Raw genomic sequence first — 24,711 nt, 5'->3', positions numbered from 1 at the left:
AAAAAAGAAAGAAAGAGAAAAACTTTAAAATCATTGATCTTTCATGGGGGGAAAAAAGGTAACTCCAAGTCTGGAGCAGGAAATGCAGCGATGGACCAACCCGGAGCTGGGGCAGTGACCGATCTTGCAAAGGACCTGGAATCTGGTTCCCAACACCCACATGGCAGCTCACAACCATCTGCAACTCCAGTTCCAGGGGAGCCTCTTATGACCTCTGTAGGCAACATATGTACAGAAGCCTATACATACAGGCACTGCCCTCACACACGAAGGGAGGAAGGGAGGGAAGGAGGGAGGGAGGGAAGGAGGGAGGGAGGAAGGAAGGGAAGGAAGGAAGGAAGGAAGGAAGGACTTACCTGAGAGTTCTTGTCATACTAGAAAGCAAAGAGTTTTCTAGAGTGGTTTGAATGAAAATAGTTTTATAGGCTCACAGGGAGTGGCACTATTTGGAGGTATGGTCTTGTTAGAGTAGGTGTGGCCTTGTTGGAGGTTGGAGTTTCAGACTCAAGCCAGGTCCAGGGTTTCACCCTCGCTTCCTACTACCTGCCAATCCAGATGTAGAACTCTTGGCTTCTTCTCCAGCACTGTGTCTGCCTGCATGCCACCATGCTTCCTGCCGTGATGATAATGGACAAAACCTCTGAACTGTAAGCCAGCCCCAGTTAAATGTTCTGCTTTGTGAGAGTTGCCATGGTCATGGTGTCTCTTCACAGAAGTAGAACACTGACGAAGACAGTGGGTAAAAAATACTTGCTACTCATCCTGAAAAACTGAGTTCAGTTCCCCCAGCCTAGCTAATCCAACAGTGGCAACTGTGGACGGAAAGTTGCTCAGTGCACAAGGCTGGATGTCTCAGCTAGTCTTCAGTACATGCCGGAATCCCAAAGAGGTAGGCTGCAATGCCCGTGAGGAATGGATGGGCGAGCAAGCAAAGAGGAAAGCTTAGCTTTATTGTGTCTGTTAGGTAAATATTGTCAGAATCAAAATAGAGTCACTTATGCCAAATCCAAACCAAAGCAGAAGTAGGGAGCCAAAAAGGGAGGGCTCTGATGCACACTTGAATCTGATAACAGCTACTACATGGTGCATCTAAAAACCACAACTTTGCACAGAGGCCACCACAACCTTACCTAAAGAATTTCTGCAATGCCCTGTTCCACCTTAGACTGGCCATCCTTACTGATTATTCTAGCCAAGGATATTGCTGTTCATCTTTCAAAATGTACATAACCTTTGTTTTCCCTTTAAGTACTCTCCATTCAGTTGCGCATGGTAGCACTTGGGAGGCAGAGGCAGGAAGATAGTGTGTTCAAGGCCAGCCTGGGGTTACACAGCAAGTCTCAAACGACTGGAAGGCATGAGGTCTTCTGCACCTCGGCCTCCCCAGGTAAACCACTGTGACCCATCGCAGCATGCAGGGCTCAATTATAGCCCTCTGTTTCATCTATTTTTATGAATCTATTTTTGATTTGTGTACATTGGTGTTTTGCCTGTATGTATGTCTATGTGAGGGTGTCAGACCCCCTGGAAATCTATGAGCTTCCATGCAGGTGCTGGGAATTAAACTCAGGTCTTCTGGAAGAGCAGCCAGTGCTCTTAACTGCTCAGCCATCTCTCCAGCCCCCACAAGATACTTTTCTAAAGAAATTGAATTATGGACAGAGACAGCTCAGTATGCTCACCTGACTTATAGCACAAAGATTTGATTCCCACATGCTTGATACCCCTTGGCTTAGTGTTGATGACGGGACTTTTAAGGCTCAGGGGTTGGGATTGCAGCTATGCAGGCCATCACGCCCAGCTCTCTTTACATGAGTTCTGGTACACTGGGTAAACCTTCACAGTGGAAGGCCTAGAACACATGTTCATCACTAATCCTATAAGACACAAAATGGCGAGGGGGCACCCACACGTTTGAAGGGTCGTCTTGTCACCATTTTCCTTGTGCCAGACCCTAGTTAGAGGTGCTGCTGCTTAATTGGATGAATGAAGTGCAATGGGTTTTATTGGACCCTGAGGTAGCAGGGGCCAGGTGGCAGCACTGACTTGCCAAAGACGAGGTGATTGTAGTTATCATAATAGGCAGCATAGATAAACCAGTGTTCATCATGGCCTGGCCCACGATGGGCAGCACAGGCAAAATGAACTTTATGAAGGCATTAAATAGATAAAAAGCCTGCTGCATTTTCTTTTGATCTGTCTAAGTGTAAAAAATTTCAAGCAAATAAAAAAAAAAGACTACATTGGATCGTGCCAAAAGGGAATCTTGGCCCATAAATCAATTTTCAGATTTGAGCTAGTTTGCAGACCCAGAACCCCTCGAAAGGAGGGACAGCCAGGTTCCAATGAGGTAGGACTTGATAAAATACCTAAAGGTTTTACTGCTAGCCTTCCTCCATTCCTTCCCCAGAGAGACCTATGGCCTTTTACAAGGGAACTGTACACTGGGGGAAAGGAAACAATCAGACCTTCCAGAGTCTATTAGACACTGATTCTGCTATGACATTGATTTCTCAAGATCCCAAGAAACCTGTGGTCCTCCAATTAAAGAAGGAGCTTATGGAGGCAAGGTGATTAAGGGAGTTTTGGCTGAAGTCCAACTCAGAGTAGGTTCAGTGGGTCCCCAAACTCATTCTTGTAGTTATTTCCCCAGTTCTAGAATTTATAATTGGGATAGATATACTTAGAAGTTGGCAGAATTCTCATTTTGGTTCCCTGACCCTGTGGAGTGAGGGCTGTTGTGGTTGGAAAAGCTAACTGGAAGCCTGTAGAGTTGCCTCTGCCAGGGAAAATAGTCAATTAAAACAAATCATATCCCTGGAGAAATTGCATAAATTAGTGCCTCCATCAAGGACTTAAAAGATGCAGGGGTGGAGTTCCCACCACATCTCCTGTTAATTCTCCTATCTGGCCAGTGAAGAAGACAGATGGGTCAAAAACTCAACCAGGTAGTGACTCTGATTGCAGCTGCTGGACCAGATGTAGTGTCCTTATATAAGCAAATTAACATGTCTCCTGGTACATGGTATGCAGCTATTAATTTAACAAATGCCTTTTCCCTGGTACCTGTTCATATGATACAGGTTTCTGTCCCATCCGGGCTTGCAGTCATTCAGTCCCAAAGAAACACACAGAGGCCTGCATTAATAATAAACTGGCTGACCTATTAGCTCAGGCTTCTTATTAACTAACTCTTATATCTTAAATTAACCCATAATTCTCGTCTGTGTTAGCCCCGTGGCTTGGAACCTTTTATTAGTGAGGCATTCTTATCTTGCTTCCTCTGCATCTGGTGACAACTGCAAACTGAGCCTTTCCTCTTCCCAGAGTTCTCCTATTTCTGGTCACCCTGCCTGGCTACTGGCCAATCAGCATTTTATTAAACCAATACAAGTGACAAATTTTTATAGAGTACAATACCATTGTCCATAGTACTCCCCGCCCCCTTTTTTCCTTTTCAGAACAAGAACTCTGAATTTAATCTCCTTTGTTTAGCTTTTTTCCTGACCATTATCCATAACAACTTGTAACCAACACTCTAAGCAAAGACAAACATCCTTAGTCCATTTTTTGGGACTGTGGGTAGTTTTCTAGGCGACTTCCTGCTGATTGGGTGTGCTGATAATCAGATAGGAACCTAAAGAATATTTAGGATTATGGTCAAGTCCTGACTAGAATATTCAGTGAGGCTTGATCATCTTAGCCAGCAGTCTTGAGGCAGTTCTGGATGTAGAACTCAGAGGAAACTCCAACAGAGGTTCTCTGAAATGTCAGATCATCTGGACCGTCTACTCCTATTGGAGATTTTTCTTAGGGGGTCTTCCTTGATAAAACCTGATTTTTCTTAACCCAGAATGAATCCACAGCATCTCATTTCATGTGGAAACAAAAACAAAACTTAAAATATAATAGGTTAGATTAATCCAGCAGCATTTATAATCAAATATCTTTTAGCAGCTGTTGCTCCTTCCTCAGCCATAAAACCATTCAAAGACAACACAATAGCATGCAGCATCCAGTTCTTTGTGTATTTTCCATCTTTACATGGCTTTATTTTAATCTCTATTTTATTTATTTTTATTTTTAATTTTTTGGTTTTTGAGACAAGGTTTCCTCTGTGTAGCGTTGGCTATCCTGAAACTCACTCTGTAGACCAGGCTGTCTTTGACCTCACAGAGATCTTCCTGCCTCTGCCTCCCAACTGCTGGAATTAAAGATGTGTGCTACCACACCCAACCACTCTCTTTTTTTAAAAGGACTTTATCCTTTTTCTTTTCTTTCCCAAGCCTACATATATTTTAAACACACTGTAAACTGTTTAGAGTTTTTTGTCTAAATCTATCTTTACTGTATATCTCTCTTTTTCTGACCACATGAGTCTTTAATTTGCTAAGGGCTAGTGCAAGGATTAAAGCCATGGCTTTGATGGCTGGATTCACCCATTCCTTAGCTTTCTGAGAGTCTAGTTTCATGGCAGAGGAACTGGCAGGAGCCGTGTTTACTGCCACAACTCTGTTGAGTTTCAAGGTCCCTGCCACCACCAAGAAGCACGCTGTTGGCTATTCATAAACTCCATTTAAGTGCTTTGTGGTAAAGCCTCTTAAAAGGGCTGCAAGGTTTTTGCAGCTAAAGTTGAGTCAGAAAGTCTCTCTCTTAAAAGAGGCACACTTGCCTTAGCAAACAGAGCCCACCCGAGAAAGTGCTGCTACCAAGAAGCCATGCTTAACTTTGTTCTTTGGTGTATAGAATTACTTCCCAAGCTCTCTCAGGTGGATGTAGTAGCCCTACTTTGGGCACCATTTTTTGACAGAGGTTTCTGTCCCATCTAGTCCTGCAGTCATTCAGTCCCGAAGAAACACACAGAGGCCTGCATTAATTATAAACTGGCTGACCTATTAGCTCAGGCTTATTAACTAACTCTTATATCTTAAATTAACCCATAATTCTCGTCTGTGTTAGCCCCGTGGCTTGGAACCTTTTATTAGTGAGGCATTCTCACTTCTTGCTTCCTCTGCATCTGGGTGACAACTGCACACTGAGCCTTTCCTCCTTCCAGAATTCTCCTATGCTGGTCACCCTGCCTATATGTCCTGCTTGGCTACTGGCCAATCGGCATTTTGTTAAATCAATACAAGTGACAAATCTTTACAGGGTACAAGACCATTGTCTCCAGAGGCAGTTTGCTTTCGGTTGGCAAGGCCAGCACTGCATGGTGATTTGCTAGAAAATGGCCCCTGAAGGCAGTGGCACTATTAGGAGGTATGGCTTTGTTGGAGAAAGTATGTCACTGTGGGGCAGGCTTTGAGGTCTCCTATGCTCAAGATATTGCCCTGTGTGTTCGTCTATTTCCTGTTGCTTGCAAGATGTAGGATTCTCAGCTCTTTCTCCAGCATCATGTCTACCTGCATACTGCCATGTCCCACCATTATGATAATGGACTGACCCTCATGTTAGTATTCAGGCATTTGTACTGGCCTATTCTTGGGGCCCTGACAGAGTATTAGTATTCAGGCATTTGTACTGGCCTGCTCTTGGGGTCCTGACAGGATATGTCCTCAGCTGTAGCCACTAAGAGCACCTCCTGTGCACATTCGCTATGTTCCCTTTTAAAAGGGCCCTGCTCTCGTCCAATCTCCGTCTCCTTGTGTTGTTCTCTTCTCTTCTCTTCCCTTCCCTTCCCTTCCCTTCCCTTCCCTTCCCTTCCCTTCCCTTCCCTTCCCTTCTCTTCCCTTCTGCCGCTTCTGTACCCAGAGGCTGGTTTCCTCCCCGCCTTTCCCTCTTTTTATGTTCCCTTTTCCCTAATGAAAACCTCTCTGTGTGACCTCTGTCACATAGCATCTTTCTCTCTTGTGCAGCTTTTTTTTAAATTACAACATTGGTTCCCTGACAAGGAAAGACTCTCCTGGTGCTTCCACCTGCCTGCACGCAGTTTGAGGTACACCAAGACCCTGGAACCCAGCCCACATGTGACTCCATCCAAAACTGGCATGATTGGTGACCCCTCCCCCTTCCCTACCTCTGGCTATTTCCCATTAGTGAGGACTCAATTCTTGTAGTTTCTCACCTTTTGGCCTCATTCGTACTGGTACCAGGCAACAACGGCTCTCTTGGGTTCAGAGCCTTCAGCCCAGTCCCTTTGCGTGACAACTCACTGGGTGGCCTGTGTCTTTCTTGGACCCTTGAGTCCTTCGGGCGTTGCCCTATTGCCCCACTCCTTGAGTGACGACTCTCTGGGGTGGCTTGTGCCTTTCTCATGGACTTCACTTGATAAAAAGCCATTGGATCTTATTCTGATTCACTCATAGGGAATAAGCCTACCAAAATTCTGCTTCCCGGCACTCTATATCCTTATACTTATGGGACTTTTGCAACATTCTGTCGGCAATCTGATAAATGGAAGGAGGTGTCACCCCTTCACTCTTCCGCTTTCCCCCTCCCCCAATAAGCCTCTTACACTAACTCTGTTGCATGCGCCATGTTTGTTCAGTGGCAGAGTTCACTGAAAGGTAATCACTTCACTCTGGGACCCTACTCACCTCCTCCACCTTCAACAGATCCTCTCTTCCACCTGCAACAAATCAGTTTCTCATTCACTGGCAGCTTCACCTTCCAGTCAATGTTGGCAACTGAGCCAATTTCCCTGGATGTGAGGCTTTCCTTTCCAGTCCTCTCTTCACCTTCTGGCTGTTCTCAAAGTCCGGGTACCAGGTGACTGTGTCTCTAGGGTTCAGAGTCCTCGGCCCCTGCTCTGTAAGCTTGATGAAACACTCCGAATTTCTGGGGCACTAGGAATCGCAAACCCTTGGGTCTTATTTCTCTGCTTCATTTATGGGAACTGTGGCATCCACCTCCTTGCTCCCACTGGGATGTGTTTGGAGACCCACGGACCATCCCTAATCAGCTATTATGGCAGGACTACCACAGAGCTGGGGGCGCAAGACCATCAAACTAGTCGGGTGATGCTGCAGTGATGGGAAAGGATCCGGCGCTTTAAGCCCTGGGGAGTCGACTTAGATCCACCTCGAATGGCATTTTCCAGGTCCAGGTGAGCCTGGACAGTGAAACAGCGCAGCTACTCCAGGACATGGGAAGCACCCCAGCTTTCCCAGGTGCCCCAAAGGTGAATGACGCCCCCCATCAGCAGGAAGTAGTCTTGAGAACACGGTGTCCGCATTCACACCTCACCTGCTACTACTTTTAACTCCTCACTTTTTTATAATAAAGGGGAATCTGTACTGGCCTGCCCTTGGGGTCCTGACAGGATTCGTCCTCAGCTGCAACCACTAAGAGCACCTCCTGTGCACGATCACATTTTAAAATGCCCACCTCGCATCTCTCTTCTGTTTCTGTCTCTCTGTCTCTCCTTCTCTGCCTGTCTCTCTCTCCCCCTTTCTCTCTCTCTCTCTCCTCTCTCCCTGCCTCCCTCTTCTCTTCTGCTGCTCCTGTCCCCAGAGACCAGTCTCCCCACTCCCCTTTTTTTTGTTCCCTTTTCTTCTAATAAAAACCCCTCTACATGAACTTTATTGCAGGATGTCTTTCTCTCATGTGCCATTTTTTTAAATTACAACACCTCTGAGACTGTAAGTGAACCCCAATTAAATATTTTCCTTATAAGAGTTGCCATGGTCATGGTGTCTTTACAGTAACAAAAACCCTCACTAAGATAATGCCATTGAAGTTTTAGCTCCAGGATATATTAATTCTCCTGCCCTGTGTCATAATTTAGTTAGAAGGGATCTTGATTGTCTGTCTCTCCCACAAAATATCACACTGGTACACTATGATGTTGACATTATGCTGATTAGACCAAGTGAACAGGAGGTAGCAACCACTTTGAACTCATTTGTAAAACATATGTGCATCAAAAGATAGATAATATATCCAACCAAAATTCAAGGGCCTTCTACTTCAGTGAAATTTTCAGGAATTTGTCTGGCGGTGATAGCACACGCCTTTAGTCTCAGTACTTGGGAGATAGAAGCAAGAGGATCTCTGTGAACTCAAGGCCAACCTGGTCTACAAAGTGAGTTCCAAGACAGCCAGGATTACACTGAGAAACCCTGTCTCGAAGAAAAAAGTTCTTAGGAGTCCAGTGGTGTGGGCATGCAGAGACATTCCTTTCAAGATGAAGGATAAGTTATTGTACCTGTGCCTCCCACCACCAAGACAGAAGCACAATGTTTAGTTGGCCTGTTTGGAGTCTGGAGACAGCACATTCCCCACTTGGGTGTGGTTCTCCAGCCCATAGACCAAGTGACTCGGAAAGCTGCTAGCTTTGTATGGGACCTGGAACAGGAGAAGGCTCTTCAGCAGGTCCAGGCTGCTGTGCAGGCTGCTCTACCACTTGGACCATATGATCCAGCAGACCCGATGGTGCTTGAGGTGTCAGTGGCAGCTAGTTTGGAGCCTTTGACAGGTCCCTATAGGTGAATCACAGAAGAGACCTTTGGGATTTTGGAGCAAGGCTCTGACATCAGCCATTGTTGGATTAGCTGGACTGCAGCCTGAAGGCCATTTCAATAAATCTCTCTCTCTCTCTCTCTCTCTCTCTCTCTCTCTCTCTCTCTCTCTCTCACACACACACACACACACACACGTGTGTGTGTGTATATATATATATATATATATATAGAGAGAGAGAGAGAGAGAGATTCATTCTATAAGTTCTGTTACTCTAGAGAACTGACTAATATATTGTGCATGCTGTTACACACCTGTAATTTCAGCACTCTAAAAGCTGAGGCAGGGGGATTATTGTGAGTCTGAGGGCAGACTGGATTATAATAAGTTCAGGACCAGCTTAGATTATGTAGCAAAATCCTGTTTATCCCCTCCCCAAAGTATAAAGTACAAAAGGAAAAAGATAGGAAGAAATTAAATTACGTATGTGAAATCAGGTTTGTAGCATAGGTTTGGGCGCCATACAGTAGAGCCCTCCTGGCATCTCTATGATGGTGCACCGTATGAAACTCTAATAGACGAGATGATACGCTTAGTTTACAGATGCCATGGTGAGTTGTGTCTAGTTGCACAACCATCAGAGAAACCCACCCCAGTTCATCTTATAAAGTATTAGTTAAAAGGCAGAAAGGTGTAAACCTGGGATTTGAACTTGAGACTCCCAGGACAAAATACAGCACAAACCAGCATCCACATTTGTATCTGTGGTCTCAAGCTCGCAAGAGAACCTACTGGAACTGTGGAATAGAGATGGGATGGCTGCTTAGACACCAGGGTTCTTTGCCAATGTCTGGGTGGCTTGAGCTTGGGCATATGGGGATAATGGTCCCAACTAGGTAACAGGGTCTGAGGAAGTGCTGAGGGTGCACAGCTCTTCCAGCATGCTGCCCTTCCATCTGCTGCCCTTCCATCTGCTGCCCTTCCATCTGCTGCCCTTCCATCTGCTGCCCTTCCATCTGCTGCCCTTCCATCTGCTGCCCTTCCATCTGCTGCCCTTCCATCTGCTGCCCTTCCATCTGCTGCCCTTCCATCTGCTGCCCTTCCAGCCTGCTGCCCTTCCAGCCCCACTGCCCTTCCAGGCTGCTGCTCGAGCCTCTGCCAGCCATCATCATGTTCAGCCTTTCATATGCCCAAGTGTCATAGGCTCCGTGCGACAGGACTTCTTTGGGGTGTGCAGGCATCCCGGGGCTGGACACTGGGGGACGTGTGTCTGTAGTCTCTTTTTGCACAAGCAAGAGGGCTTTCGTCTGAAGAACCACCTGTTGCATTTTGATTCTCATATGTCTAGCTAGGTGAGCCTTAATTTCTCCAAAACTGACCCTATAGGAGTTTCCTGAAGGTAGGAAACGATGCGTATGAAAGGCCCGACATCTGTAAAAGAAAAGCATCTTTAACTTTCAGACACACAGCAGAATATGGAAAACAACAGGCTGTACACTTCACTTATCTCAGTCAGTGTTCCGTTGTTGTGAAGCCTCACCATGACCAAAGCAACTCTTAAAAGAGAAAGCATTTCATTGGGGCGGCTGACAACTGCAGAGGTTGGAAGCTACATCGAGAGAGAGAGAGAGAGAGAGAGAGAGAGAGAGAGAGAGAGAGAAACACTAGGCTGGGTATGGTTGAAAATCTCAAAGTTCCTGTGTCACACTGCCTCTAACAAGGCCACACCTCCTAATCCTTCTAATTCTATCAAAGAGTTCCACTCCATGGTGGCTAAGGATCAAAATATGTTTTTGGTGACAGGGTTTCTCTGTGTAGCGCTGGGTGTTCTGGAACTTGCTCTATAGACCAGGCTGGCCTCAAACTTAGAGATCCGCCTGCCTCTGCCTCCCGAGTACTGGATGTGCCCTACAGGAGTGTCCAGCCCCACCACAAAGGCTGGGCCATTCTTAACTCGGTGTTACTCATCTCCTAGCTTCAATACTGTCCACATCTGTCCACACCTTCTCTCTCGGAGTGTGACTGTAAGTGCAGGCATACTTACACCTTGGCCTGTGTGTGCTGGGGAAGAGCTCGCAGGACAACTCTTAGGAGGCAGTTCTTTTCTTTCCCCGTTGCTGTGACGGGGTCTCTCTTACTGTTCTACTGCACTGCTGCATGTTCTGGGCTAGCTGCCCCTCAGGTTTCCAGATGGTTATCCGGTCTCTGGTTACAGACACGCGGCACAACATCACGGAAGGGAGGAGTGTGAGCAGTGCAGGTCACGGGAGGAGGGGAGCGAGCAGTGCGGGTCACAGGAAGAGAGATGCGAGCAGTGCAGGTCACAGGAGGAGGGGGGTGAGCAGTGCAGGTCACAGGTGCGAGCAGTGCAGGTCACAGTGGGAGGGGTGCGAGCAGTGCAGGTCACAGTGGGAGGAGTGTGAGCAGTGCAGGTCACAGGTGCGAGCAGCGCAGGTCACAGGTGCGAGCAGTGCAGTGAGCAGTGCAGGTCACAGGTGCGAGCAGTGCAATGAGCAGTGCAGGTCACAGGAGGAGGGGTGCGAGCAGTGCAGGTCACAGCCAGAGGGGTGTGAGCAGTTCATGTTTCTATATGGCTGGAGACCAGGAATCAGACAGCATCCGCAAGAAGGGATTAGCCTATAACCCTCAAAAACTCATCCTCAGGGACGATAAAGGACCCCAAATCCCTGGAATTGAAAAAAAATTAAAATTCACTCTTAGCATTAATAAATTCCTTAAATTCATACTTGTAAGCACTTCTAATGTTCATTTTCTTGTGAACAAGCAACGATGGGGAATGGGGAAATTTGACTCACTGATTCCCTAAGCAGCCAGGCTGCTCTTACGCCAACACCACACATCTTCAACACTCTACCAATGCCACCACCTGAAGTCATGGCCTCAGGCAGGCCTGTGTGGGTGAGGGGCAGCCTTTTTGTTGTCACCAGACTTAACTCTAGCTGATCCTGAAGCCATTTCCACCTAGAGGAGGTGGGGCCTTTGGTGCCCAGCAGAGGGACAGCTGACACCGGTGCGAAGAGGCAAGGCTGTGATTGGTCCCGGCAGCCCTAATCTAGCTGCCTAGGCCAGGTCTCAGGCTCATTCACTGAGGTTGACAGAAGACGCCTCCTCTAATGCTGCCCTGGTAGGGCCAAGGAAGCTCCTCGTGGCCTGGGCATCCACATACACTTGCACAGGCACACACCCACAAATAGATAAATTAAAACAGTGAAATATTTGGTTAATCCCCAGCGGTGAAAAAATAGTACATTTTCGTCTATCAACAAGGCACGTAAGCAGCAGTAATATGACATTGAACCGGGTTTGATAAGTCATCCAGGAAGGATTTAAAGTACAGGAGGGCTTGTGGGTCGGGCTCAGAGGTGGAATCCTTGATGGAGCTTGAGGCCACGAGTTTGATTTCTCCAGACACACACAAGGAACTGTATAGTTTATATTCTTCAAAGACATTTTGATTAGGGATTTGAGGACACATGGACCAAGCCCTGCAGCCGCTAAAGGACAATTGCCCTCTAATTATTATAAATTTCCAGAAAAGATGAAGCTTCTCGTACAAGTCAGAGCTGGGATTCCTGCGCAGAGTCGTGCACAGATGGCTGCAGAGCCCACACAGCAGAAACACCGAGTTCCCTCAGGCAGCCACAGGCAGCGCTCCCAGCAGCAGTGGGTGGGCAGGAGCACACGGTTCAGAGGCTCCCAAAGCCTTCAAATGCAGGGCCAGACACCACCAGACACGGGTTTCCCCTGGCTCACTTCCCCTAGTGAGCCAGTAAACTCAGGGCAAGGAATGAGAGTCCATTTTACCTGCTTGCCTTCGATAGCTACAGCAACATCTGGGACGTATTTTTTAATGTGTTAATATTTTAGGTTGTGCATGTGTCTGTGTGGGGGAATGTGCAGTTGCCCACGCAAGTTAGAAGCATTGGACCCCATGGAGCTGGATTATCGGTGGTTTTGAACCACCAGATAGACATGGGTGCTGGGAACTGAACTCCCAGTCCTCGGGGAAAGTAGCAAGTGTTTTTAACCACTGAACCATCTTTCGGGCCTCAGTTGGCCATAGCTGAGCATCCAGAAGAGATCACCTTAGTGAAAATCTACATACAAATAAGAGTTATAGTTAGAGTCAGTTGGAGAGTTGACAGGCAGGCAGGCAGAGCACAGCAGATGCCGGAGAAACCAAGAAACCGCACCAACAGAGCACAGACAGGATGTGATGCAGACGACTTGGATTTCTGACCAGCCTTTCCTTTATTCCAGAGGCAACTGTGAAAGGCCTTGTTGCCAGGAAAGGGGTCCATTTGCATCTTTTGGCCAAGGAATGCCTACAGCAGGATCTCAAGGACTCATCAAAGCCCATGTGGTACAAAAGATTGGTCCACAAGGAGATGGGTTGGGAGGTGGTAAGATCTGTAGGAGGTTAGGGAGGCCTATAGGACACTGACAGCACCACCCTGGAGCAGCAGACTACAGGGTCTACACTTACTCTCTTCCCTTCTGCCCCCTCCCGTGAGCTGAGCAGTGTTGCTCTGCTATGTGCCTGCAAGATGTGCAGCTGCCCCTCCAGTGCCTTCCTTCTCACCCTGGAGGTCTGTCCCTATATGGCAGCCACTGGTGGCCTGTCCCAGTACAGTAAGGCAGCCGCTGGAAGAGACTGTGACTTTGCTGCTGAAGTGTTTCCCTGCGGTCACCAATGTTGTGCCCCCACCCACTCCCACTGCTCTCTCCCTGTCTGTATGTCTGTCTGTGTCTGTATGTCTGTCTCTCTCCCCATTCATTTTCTACTTAGCCTGGGATGACCTAGAACAGAACCCACACTGGCTTTGCTTCTCTCCAGCCTCAGCCAACTGAATGCCAGAGTTAGCCGTATCACCACCACACGCAGCTGCTTGCTTACTTGTTTGTGTGAAGACCTTCCAAAAGGGTGGGTTTACATTTTCTGTGAATTTTGACACACTTATGATGACTAGATTTCTAAAACCTTATATTTTAAGGCAGGTGTGAGATTTGAGCACTCAATCCTGGTACCCAGGAAGCTGACACAGGAGGATTGCTTTGTTTGAGTCATTCCTGGACTACCTGGAGAGTTCTAGATCTGTGAGACATCAGTGTGAGTCTACTCTCTCCTCCCTCTCTCCCTTCCTCTCTCTCCTCTTTCCCTTTCTCTCCCTCTCCCTGACTCTCTCTTCCTCTCTCTCTCTCTCTCTCTCTCTCTCTCTCTCTCTCTCACACACACACACACACACACATATAAGAGTCCAAGAACAAGAATATAGAAATGTAGATTCCAGGAATAGGAATGTAGAAATAAACAAATATAAAGTTGTAAGCCTAGGAGGATGAGAGCAGGCTGTCAGCTGCTTTCTCAGCAGCTTAGGGATTAACTATTAACAGTGGGTTACTTTGCTTTACAGTCCATAGCTCTGTCTGCAAGGCTGTAGCGCCCCTCTGAAATCTGAGGGTCAGCTTTTAGATACCCTCCCCCCCGGCCACTCATAACCAGCAATTGATCTGAGCTGAGTTAACTTTTAAATGATGGGATGTATCTGACTTTTTGGTTGTGCAATTTCCCATACCCTTCTCTGCTACACAAAACTGGCAGTATCAGGGGAGTGTAGAGCTTTGGTAAACACCATCAGATAGTGCCAGAAGAAACAATGGGCTAAATACAAACTCTAGTTTAACTAACCCCCCCCCCAAAAGGCAATTTGTATCTGAGTTTTATCTTGAGATTGTAAAATTCCTTTGTTCATGCCTAATGCTTGCTTCTTGCTATAAAAGGGGAGTTCGAAAACTGCCCATTGCCACAGACTTACGAGTCCATCTTCGGCTGTGGTCTCAACTCTCAACTAGCTGATAAGCTTTTTGTGCCCCATAGGGTTTTATTCTTTTAATTTTTTCTGGAATAAAGTTTGCTTCTGGTGTAACAACCTTTGATGGTCTGTTCCTGTCTTCGTGCGACTCCTGTGGACCCAACAATAAGCACCTACATACAAGCTTTGCACACGGCCTCACACTGCATCACTGTTCTTAGCTCCTAGGAAGAACTTGATGGGGTAAATACAGGTGCCTGCGCCAGCTATTCTGCCATTTCACCCGAGTAAAGAACAGAGCTTAGATTTATTGACTAGTCTCTTAGATTTATTGACTGCTCTCTGACCTTCTTAGACTGTCTTCTCTCATCTGATTTGAGCTACCTGGCTTTATTAGGACCCAATTTCTACCACTTCTTCCAAGAGGAATTCTCTGAGAAGCTGAAGAAGACTGCCACCTAGGCTTCTATTAAAAAACATCTCCAGAGAGCCAGGCCTGATGACACACACCTTTAATCCAAGCATGTAGGAGGCAGAGGCTGGTAAATCTTTGTGAGTTCAAGGCCAGCCTGCTCTACAGAGGGAGATCCAGGACAGCAAAGGCTACCTAGAGAGACCCCATCCCAAAAAATAAAAATTAAAAGCATCTCTGGGAAGGATGTCCTCACACTGTCCCTGCCATGATTCTGCTGGGCAGCCAGGTATAGCTGCAACAGCAGCGGAATACAGAAGCAGTGGTGAACCAAGGCTAATGTAGCCAAAGGAAGCGGGATGGGAAAGCCAGCAAGCTGCACCTTCTTGGTGATCTAATAGTGGAGAGGATGCAGGGATCTCACAGCCTAGACGGCTGTTCCCTCAGCAACGCCGGGGCAGTCATGGAGACGGCCAGCAGCATTCCCTCTGCAAAGTGTTTATCACTCTGTGAACACCACTGGGTATCAGCACTGTCAGCACCTGGCACCATGTTAGCTGGTGTGTCACCGATCTCTCCCACGTCCTCCCTGGCAGACAGCATATGAACAACCCACAGACCCATATGAGGCAACAGTTTCCTCAGAGTGGGGCTGTCCCTCCAAGGGGATGTAGGTGAGCTCTGGCTGCCTGAGGCCTGAATTCTCTGCCCACACAGTGAAGCACTTTGGCCAACCACCCAAAACTTTGCGAGACTAGGATACTCATTGACTCTCAGAAACTCAGTCCCAGAACCTTCGGAAATGTTCCAAGTGGGCAGACCAACCCAAGAACTCCCACTGAAAGTCACCGTATGAAGTGATAGTAAAACTCACGCCACGTGCTGCTGTGTAAGTGTAGGACTTCTGCCTGAGCAGGGCGGGATCTGCTGCCAGGCACTCTGCCGGCATTTATCGACTTTACGTGAGCAAAGCCCCGTGCCACAGCGCAGGCCCTGAGAAACGGAAAGGAAGTGTGAAGACCAGCCTCCTCCTGTCTGTTGCTATGGGAACAAGGAACAGAGAGGTTGCTAGAAAGGCAGCAGGTCCCAGCCTGCATTCTAGCCTGACTCTGTGGGCTCTACCCTCACAGCGCTGCTGACTTCCAGAGTCAACAGCTGGACCAGGCTCTCAATGGTGAAACTGTGTAACACTTTCTTGTCGACTAAGGGCTGGGCTGGGGCTGGGGCTGGAGCTCCATTGGTGTAACTCATGCCTCGCATGCATGAAGCTTCATGTTTGATCCCCAGCCCCACATAAACTGGGTGTTGGACACACACTTGTGATCCTGTCACTCCATAGGCAGAGGTGGAGGAAGAAAGATCAAAAGTTAAAAAAAATTGGCTACTTGAGTTCAAGGCCGTCCGGGGGTCACATGAGACCTTGTCTCAAAAATAAAGGAAGAGCCATGAGATGGCTCAGTCGCTAAAGGGACTTGCTGCCAAGTCTGATAGATGACCTGAATTCGCTTCTGCGGACCCACATAGTGAAAGGAGAGGACCAGCTCCCAGAACATATCCTCTCCTCCAAACTCACACCATTTCACAAACACATTGAATAATAAAAATGTAAAAAAAGAAAAATAATAAGAGGGGAGGAAGGCTGCCTAGGCTGCATCAGTCTCCTTTTCTTACTAGAAGACCCAGGGAATTAAGTGATTTGGCCTCCGCCTCCAGCACAGCCTAGCTTTGACTATAATGTAAACATCTGCTGCCCACTGGTGGTCATTACAGGCTCTGTCCCAACCTGGAGCGTGGGCTCTTGGACATATCTGGGTCTGAAGTATTGTAGCTTATGACCTCTCTTTTCAAGACGCTTTGCACCATTTACTGTGTGGAGTCCTCCCTACAGTTCTGAGAGATCAAGGGAGCAGATGATCCAATTCCCACTTTACAAGTGAGTGGCAGCATCAGAATGCTCCAGCCCACCCTTATCTGAGCTTGGCAATCAACCCCCAACTGCCAGCCTCAGTTACCTTTCTGTTCAATAGGAGTGCACAAGACAACAGAATGGGCTCTTCCATGTGCCCAGATTCCAGAGTTAAGATCTCACTAGCCTGATATAAGAGTGTATCAGGACAGAGACACTCCCATGATGCATTTCCCAATGCAGATCAGAAAAGAAGTGTCACAGCAAACATGAAAACTAGTCCCTCCACCTCTGTGCTCTGTGTTGAAGGATCACATGCATGGGTGGATAGGTGTGTGAGTGCATAGACAGACTGGAAAGTGGCTAGCTGGATGAATAGGGTGGGTATGGGTGGACGGATAGGCAGATGCGTGGACAGGTGGGTGGACGGATAGGCGGATGCGTGGACAGGTGGGTGGACGGATAGGCGGATGCGTGGACAGGTGGGTGGATGGTGTAGGAGGATGCATGGATAGGTGGGTGAATGGTGTAGGCGGATGCATGGACAGGTGGGTGGACGGATAGGCGGATGCGTGGACAGGTGGGTGGATGGTGTAGGAGGTTCTTCTGTTTATGTATTGCTTTCACTGGTTGAATAAAGAAACTGCTTTGGCCTTTTGATAAGCAGAATTTAGGTAGGCACAGAGAAGACAGAACTGAATGCTGGGAAGAAGGGCAGAGTGGAAGACGCCATGGATCTCCTGCTTGAGATGGATGTTGGTTAGAATCTTGCCGGTAAGCCACAGTCACATGGCGATACACAAATTAATAGAAATGGGTTAAATTAAGATGTAAGAATTAGGGGGCTGGAGAGATGGCTCAGTGGTTAAAAGCATTGCCTGCTCTTCCAAAGGTCCTGAGTTCAATTCCCGGCAACCACATGGTGGCTCACAACCATCTGTAATGAGATCTGGTGCCCTCTTCTGGCCTGCAGGCATACACACGGACAGAATATTGTATACATAATAAATAAATATTAAAAAAAAAGATGTAAGAATTAGCCAATAAGAAACTAGAACTATCACAGCTCAAAGGCCCAGAAAATATTTTGAACAAAATTATGGAAGAAAACTTTCCCAACTTAAAGAAAGATATTTCTTTGAATATTCAAGAAGCATACAGAACACCAAACAGACTGGATCAAAGGAAAACATCCCCTCGCCATATAATAATCAAAACACAAAATATACAGGTTAAAGAAAGAATACTAAGAGCTGCAAAGGAAAAAGGCCAAGTAACTTATAAAGGTAAACCGATCAGACTTAAACCTGATTTCTCTATGGAAACAATGAAAGCCAGAAGGTCCTGGATAGAAGTACTGCAGAAGCTAAGAGACCATGGATGCAAGCCCAGACTACTATACCCAGCCAAGCTTTCGTTCACTATAAATGGAGAAACCAAGACATTCCAGGATAAGAACAAATTTAAACAATACGTAGCCACGAATCCAGCCCTACAGAAAGTAATAGAAGGAAAACCACAACCCAAGGAATCCAACATTGCCAACACTGCCTACAATAACTCAGGCATCTAGCGACCCTTCACTAGCACAACTCAAAGAAGGGAGACACACAAATTCTACTTCCAAAAACAATAAGAATATCTGGCATGAACAACCACTGGTCATTAATATCACTTAATATTAATGGTCTCAATTCACCTATAAAAAGGCACAGGCTAAGAGATTGGATACGAAAACAGGATCCAACATTCTGCTGTTTGCAAGAAACACATCTCAACCACAAAGACAGGCATATACTCAGAGTAAAGGGTTGGGAAAAGGTCTTTCAAGCAAATGGTCCTAAGAAAAAAGCAGGTGTGGCCATATTAATTTCTAACAAAACTGACTTCAAACTAAAATCAATCAGAAGAGATCGAGATGGACACTTTATACTCATAACAGGAACAATTTGTCAGGATGATGTCTCAATCCTGAATATTTACACCCCTAATATAAAAGCACCCATGTATGTAAAAGAAATATTACTAAAACTCAAGGCAGATATCAAACCACACACACTAGTAGTAGGAGACTTCAATACACCTCTCTCAGCAATGGACAGGTCAATCAGACAGAAACCTAATAGAGAAGTAAGAGAACTACTGGAGGTAATGAAGCAAATGGACTTAACAGACATCTATAGAACATTCTACCCAAATAGGAAAGACTATACCTTCTTCTCTGCAGCCCATGGAACCTTCTCGAAAATTGACCACATACTCGGAAACAAAGGAAACCTCCACAGATACAAAAAAATATCAGTGTCCACCTGCATCTTATCAGATCACCACGGATTAAAGTTAGAATTCAACAACAATCCTACCTCCAGAAAGCCGACAAACTCATGGAAACTGAACAGTCAACTACTGAACCACACCTGGGTTAAGGAAGAAATCAAAAAAGAAATTAAAGTCTTCCTGGAATTCAATGAAAATAGAGAAACAACATACTCAAACTTATGGGACACTATGAAAGCAGTGCTAAGAGGAAAGTTCATAGCACTAAGTGCCCACTTAAAGAAAACAGAGAAAGCATACATCGGAGACTTAACAGCACACCTGAAAGCTTTAGAAAAAAAAGAAGCAGACACGCCCAGGAGGAGCAGAAGACTGGAAATAATCAAACTGAGGGCTGAAATCAACAAAATAGAAACGCAGAAAACAGTCCAAAGAATCAATGAAACAAAAAGTTGGTTCTTGGAGAAAATCAACAAGATCGACAAACCCCTATTCAAACTAATTAAACGACAGAGAGAGAACACGCAAATAAATAAGATCAGAAATGAAAAGGGGGACATAACCACAGATACAGAGGAAATTCAGAGACTCATTAGATCTTACTACAAAAGCCTGTATGCCGCAAAACTAGAAAATGCAAAAGAAATGGACATGTTTTTAGATAAGTGCCACATACCAAAGCTAAACCAAAACCAGGTGAACGATCTAAATAGACCTGTTAGTTGCGAAGAACTAGAAACCGTTATCAAAAATCTACCTTCCAAAAAAAGCCCAGGACCAGATGGTTTCAATGCAGAATTCTACCAGAACTTCCAAGAAGAGCTAATACCTATACTCCTTAATGTATTTCACAATATAGAAACAGAAGAGTCATTGCCAAATTCCTTTTATGAAGCTACAGTTACCCTGATACCAAAACCACACAAAGACCCAACCAAGAAAGAAAATTACAGGCCTATCTCACTCATGAATATCGACGCAAAAATTCTCAATAAAATACTGGCAAACCGAATCCAAGAACACATTAGAAAAATTATCCATTATGATCAAGTAGGCTTCATCCCAGAGATGCAGGGCTGGTTCAACATACGCAAATCTATCAATGTAATCCAGCATATAAATCAACTGAAAGAAAAAAACCATATGATCATTTCATTAGATGCTGAAAAAGCATTTGACAAAATTCAACACCCCTTTATGATAAAAGTCTTGGAGAGATTAGGGATACAAGGGTCATACCTAAATATAATAAAAGCTATTTACAGCAAGCCGTCAGCTAACATTAAATTAAATGGAGAAAAACTCAAAGCCATCCCACTAAAATCAGGAACACGACAAGGATGTCCACTCTCTCCATACCTCTTCAATATAGTGCTTGAAGTTCTAGCAATAGCAATAAGACAACATAAAGGGATCAAGGGGATTCATATCGGAAAAGAAGAAGTTAAGCTCTCGTTATTTGCAGATGATATGATAGTATACATAAGCGACCCCAAAAACTCTACCAAAGAACTCTTACAGCTGATAAACACCTTTAGTAATGTGGCAGGATACAAGATCAACTCCAAAAAATCAGTGCCTTCCTATACACTAAGGATAAAGAAAGAGAGAGGGAAATTAGAGAAGCATCACCTTTCACGATAGCCACAAATAGCATAAAATATCTTGGGGTAACTCTGACCAAGGATGTGAAAGATCTATTTGACAAGAACTTTAAGTCTTTGAAGAAAGAAATTGAAGAGGACACCAGAAAATGGAAAGATCTTCCTTGCTTCTGGATTGGGAGGATCAACATAGTAAAAATGGCAATTCTACCAAAAGCAATCTATAGATTCAATGCAATCCCCATCAAAATCCCATCAAAATTCTTCACAGATCTGGAGAAGACAATAATCAACTTTATATGGAAAAACAAAAAACCCAGGATAGCCAAAACAATCTTATACAACAAAGGAGCGTCTGGAGGCATTACTATCCCTGACTTCAAACTCTACTACAGAGCTACAGTATTGAAAACAGCTTGGTATTGGCATAAAAACAGAGAAGTCGACCAATGGAATCGAATAGAAGACCCTGACATTAACCCACAAACCTATGAACACCTGATTTTCGATAAAGGAGCTAAAAGTATACAATGGAAAAAAGAGAGCATCTTCAACAAATTGTGCTGGCAAAACTGGATGTCAACCTGTAGAAGAATGAAAATAGATCCATATCTATCACCATGCACAAAACTCAAGTCCAAATGGATTAAAGACCTCAATATCAGTCTGAACACACTGAACCTGATAGAAGAGAAAGTGGGAAGTACTCTACAACACATGGGCACAGGAGACCACTTCTTACATAGAACCCCAGCAGCACAGACATTAAGGACCTCATTGAATAAATGTGACCTCCTGAGACAGAGAAGCTTCTGTAAAGCAAAGGACACTGTCGCTAAGACACAAAGGCAACCCACTAACTGGGAGAAGATCTTCACCAACCACGCAACTGACAAAGGTCTGATCTCCAAAATATATAAAGAACTCAAGAAACTAGACCGTAAAAGGCTAACCAACCCAATTATAAAATGGGGCATTGGGCTGAACAGAGAATTCTCAACAGAAGAACTTCAAATGGCCAAAAGACACTTAAGGTCATGCTCAACTTCCTTAGCGATCAGGGAAATGCAAATCAAGACAACTTTAAGATACCATCTTACACCTGTCAGAATGGCGAAAATCAAAAACACCAATGATAGCCTTTGTTGGAGAGGTTGTGGAGAAAGGGGTACACTCATCCATTGCTGGTGGGAATGCAAACTTGTGCAACCACTATGGAAAGCAGTATGGCGGTTGCTCAGGAAATTCGGGATCAACTTACCCCTGGACCCCGCAATACCACTCTTGGGAATATACCCAAGAGAGGCCTTATCATACAACAAAAGTGTATGCTCTACTATGTTCATAGCAGCATTGTTTGTGATAGCCAGAACCTGGAAACAACCTAGATGCCCTTCAATGGAAGAATGGATGAAGAAAGTATGGAATATATACATATTAGAGTATTACTCAGCAGTAAGAAACAAGGACTTCTTGAATTTTGCATACAAATGGATGGAAATAGAAAACACTATCCTGAGTGAGGTAAGCCAGACACAAAAAGAGGAACATGGGATGTACTCACTCATATTTGGTTTCTAGCCATAAACCAAGGACATTGAGCCTATAATTAGTGATCCTAGAGAAGCTAAATAAGGAGAACCCAAAGAAAAACATATAGGCATCCTCCTTAATATTAACCTTCAGCAAGCGATGAAAGGAGACAGAGACAGAGACCCACATTGGAGCACAGGACTGAATTCTCAAGGTCCAAATCAGGAGCAGAAGGAGAGAGAGCACGAGCAAGGAACTCAGGTCCGTGAGGGGTGCACCCACACACTGAGACAATGGGGATGTTCTACTGGGAACTCACCAAGACCAGCTGGCCTGGGTCTGGAAAAGCCTGGGATAAAACCGGACTCTCTGAACATAGCGGACAATGAGGACTACTGAGAACTCAAGAACAATGGCAATGGGTTTCTGATCCTACTGCACGTACTGGCTTTGTGGGAGCCTAGGCAGTTTGGATGCTCAACTTACTAGACCTGGATGCAGGTGGGGGTTTCCTTGGACTTCCCACAGGACAGGGAACCCTGATTGCTTTTTGGGCTGAGGGGGGGGGGACTTAATTAGGGGAGGAGGAGGCAAATGGGAGGCGGTGGCTGGGAAGAGACAGAAATCTTTAATAAATAAATAAATTAAAAAAAAAAAGAAACTAGAACTAATGGGCCAAACAGTGATTTAACGAATACAGTTTCTGTGTGGTTATTTAGGGTGTAAGCTAGCCAGGCAGCCAGGATGGAACAAAGGGCCCCTCATCTCCATGCAACAAGTGGATGCTTAAGTGGATGCTTAGAGGACACATGCATAGGCGTGTGGATGCTTAGAGGATGCATGCATAGGTGGGTGGATGCATGGATAGGTGGGTGGATGGATAGTTAGATAGTAGGATGGATCGATGGGTGGAGGGATGGGTGGGTGGGTGGATGGATGGGATGAATAGGTGAGGAGACAGGTGAATTAGGTTGGTTGGTAGATGTATGGACCAGTGGACATATGAACATGAGGGTGGGTAGATGAAAGAGGCAGAAACCTAAGAACTTGAGATCACTGTTAGTAACTGGAAGCAGCCTCACTTCCTGTTGCACAGACCATGCTCTGATTCCAGCCACCTTGCCCCATTTCCAGGCTGCTCTGGATCCACCGAGCTGGAGTTCTGGTCTTTGGCCCTAACTGGCAGCTGTGAGGAGCAGTGATGTGACCGAAGGGGGGCGCCCTGCCTTTGCTGTTGTCTACCGCTGTGCTGCAGCCAGGGGACTTGGGTACACAAACAGGAGCTGCAACTGGGCTTTCTTCAGAGAGCAGCCTCAGCCATGGCTGAGGGCAAACTCTGCTCGAAAGGAAGTTCAGGACCCGAGGGTGTGGGCTGGCGTGTGACAGGCATGCCCTGTGCCGGTAAGCTCCTTTAGCTCTGTCTCGGTTTTCCCACCTGTAAATGGGTGACAAAAGGCAAGTGTATGCGGAATGGAGGATTAAATATAAAACAGACTGCTTGTCAAGGGGCTCAGGAAATGGAAGGCCCCTTCCTTTTGTCCTTGATCATGGAGGAATTCTAGAGAGGGCAGGAACGTGGCCACTGCACAGATGACAAGTTGTTGGGTTGGTTGTTTTAACTGGGAACTTGTCCCAAGACCTTTGAGGTAATGAAGTACCTCTGAGGGTAGTGGGGGAAGGAGTGAGTGGATTTCTGGTAGGGGTCTTAGGCATGAGGATATTTCGCAGAGCACCCAATGCTGATGCTCAGAACACCTTTAACCGTTCCAGGACAGTAATCAGTAAGCCCATGCCCTTGACTTTGAACAAATACCTCTGTCACCCACCTCTCCCTTGCCTAACCTAATTTCTCTTAATAGCCAGTCCATACCAGAATGATTGACAAGGTCTTCAGCCACCTGCTAGAAAAGACACGTGGGTCTAGCTCGGGTCTGCTGACAATGGAGAAATCACAGAGACTAGATTAAGGATGAGCTGTGCTCGGGTTCAACTCTCTGCCCTCCACCCCACCTGCAATGGCAAACCAGGGAACCACGGACTATGGTTGGTAGGTGAGCTTCCGCTCAAGACAAGTGTAGGTTTGCCTCTGATAGCTACTAAATGTGTGCCTTTGAGTGGGATTCATAGTCTCCGAGCTTCAGCTCTCGCCCACAAAGGGGGCTATAAAATCACTGTTGAAGTATTCAGGGAGGTCACGCTTGAGACAAGTGGAGCCTGGCACGTGGATATTCAGTGCTGTGTTTAGGCTACAGTGCTGGGGATGGAATCCAGGACCTTGTACATGCTTGTCAGGTGCTCTACCATGAAGCTACATCCCAGTCCAAGACATGTTGGTTTTTAGGTAATACGTCACTTGATTTGCATTCCATGTGTACACATATGCATGTGTGTATCCACTGGGCTGCAGAATCTTGAGCCCTTTCTGTTTTCCCACATGTTCTTCCTGTACAATACCTCTCCAATTCTTCTGCCATCTCTTTCCTCTGATGCTTCTTCCTCCCAATACCTGCAGCCTCTCCTGAATATAACACTTCTTTTGTCCCACGTACATGCAGTAACCTATGTTTGTTATTAAAAATGAAAAGATATTCAGATGTGACCTGTTAAATGCCTCAGTGGTCGACATGCAGGTTCTTTATCCTCACTCCATTTCCGGAGTCTCTCAGTCTTGAGTGCTCTTGTTGGTGTGTCACCAGGAGGAGGTGTCAAGGCTTCCAAAGACTGTGCCCTTCCCAGTGTCCGTCT

The sequence above is a fragment of the Microtus oregoni genome, unplaced genomic scaffold, assembly GCF_018167655.1.
Source record: "Microtus oregoni isolate MIOR12 unplaced genomic scaffold, Mior012 000019F_ref0000042, whole genome shotgun sequence".
Lineage (NCBI taxonomy): Eukaryota > Metazoa > Chordata > Mammalia > Rodentia > Cricetidae > Microtus > Microtus oregoni.
This window is presented reverse-complemented; position numbering follows the sequence as displayed.